Source organism: Octopus bimaculoides, chromosome 16 (assembly GCF_001194135.2).
Source record: "Octopus bimaculoides isolate UCB-OBI-ISO-001 chromosome 16, ASM119413v2, whole genome shotgun sequence".
Taxonomy (NCBI): domain Eukaryota; kingdom Metazoa; phylum Mollusca; class Cephalopoda; order Octopoda; family Octopodidae; genus Octopus; species Octopus bimaculoides.
Genome location: NC_068996.1, coordinates 16,341,078 through 16,342,619, shown reverse-complemented (window position 1 = coordinate 16,342,619; position 1,542 = coordinate 16,341,078). Strand labels below are relative to the sequence as shown.

At 34.5% G+C, this 1,542-nt stretch overlaps 1 protein-coding gene across 1 annotated transcript in view; it reads left to right on the top strand.

The window, feature by feature from the left end:
* The first annotated feature begins 571 nt into the window (after positions 1–571).
* Positions 572–1,542, top strand: part of LOC106880485 (homeobox protein Meis1) — a 261,086-nt gene continuing 260,115 nt past the window's right edge. The window contains exon 1 of the mRNA XM_052973535.1: positions 572–1,074. The gene's annotated coding sequence lies outside the window, so the exon portion shown is untranslated. The remainder of the gene's footprint in view (positions 1,075–1,542) is intronic.

The window sequence follows — 1,542 nt, the reverse complement described above, 5'->3', positions numbered from 1 at the left end:
GACGAGCTCGATCATAAACGAATTAAATTAAACTCGTACTGCGAGGTATCACTGTATTTCGTAAATATTGTCTCTAATAACTTTTGTATAGTTTCACTTAAAATAATAAATGTGCCCTTTTAAAGCCTAGCCAGGCTCATGGACCCGGTTTCCAGGTTTCAATGGCGTATGTGTTCCCCGGCTGGACGGGATGCGAGTCCATCGCAGCGTCACTCATTTTTGTCAGCTGAGTGGACTGGAGCAACGTGAAATCAACGTCGCCGGTCCAAGAATCGAAACCACAATCTTACGATCATGGTGCTGACACCCTAACCACTCAGCCACGCGCCTCCACATAGTTTCACTTAGTTATTATTTTTTCTGTATCTTTACGAACTTTTATATTCTAGATTATAAATGATAAATTTGATTTTCCTTTTCTTATACCAAAATTATCTACAAGTTATCTTTTAATATCTTACTAAAATTTTCTTCCCTTCTCTAAAAAACTGTCTTATTAATTTCTATTAATTTTATACTTATTTTATACTTATACTTCATCAACAGATGCTTGCGTAGTATACTTAAAACTAAACGGCCCGAACACATAAGCAATATGGAGCTATAGCAAAGAACGAATCAAGTTCCGATTAGGGAGCAAATATTTAAGAAAAAGTGGAAGTGGATTGGTAGCACAATTAGAAAGGACACACCAAATGCAACGAAAAGTGCTTTACAGTGGAATCCAGATGGATATAGAAAGAGGGGTAGGCCTAAGAACTCGTGGCGTAGATCAACACAAAAGGAACTAGAGAAAGGAGTACATTCATGGCAGAGTATAAGTACAGAAGCGAGAAATTATGCGACATGGAATTCAATTATAAGTGGCCTATACTCCGCGTTGGAGGGTTAAAGGCAAGAAGAACTTTATACTTATTGTCTTCCATATTTTTAAAGTTTTTTTTTTTAAATATCGACTCAGCGTTCTTGAAACGTTATGTCGGAAGATTATTTTTTTAACATGGATTTCTTTTAACCCGAAAGCTAACTTAACATCTACATTAATTTAAAGCGTGTTTATATTGATGCAGACATGTAAGTAATTTACAATTTATTATAAATATAGTATAATAAACTATCTAGTATAATAAACTATCTGAGGAACAATTGTCGTTAAATAAGAATTTCCAATGATAAAATAAATTTTATCATAGTATATGTCTCCAGCTATTTATAACTTTATACACTCCTGGTGTTTTTTCTTATATTGTACTATATATTCTATGTTTTGTAGAATGACACATTAAGAAGTTTATGTTATGAGTACTACCGGATTGGTTGAATTCATATATTGTGACTTAAACTTGTCTGTCTATCTATCTATCTATCTATCTATCTATCTATCTATCTGTCTGTCTGTCTGTCTGTCTATCTATCTGTCTGTCTGTCTGTCTGTCTGTCTGTCTGTCTGTCTGTCTGTCTGTCTGTCTGTCTGTCTGTCTGTCTGTCTGTCTGTCAGTCTATACATCTATCTATATAGCTAGCTATCTACACATACATACG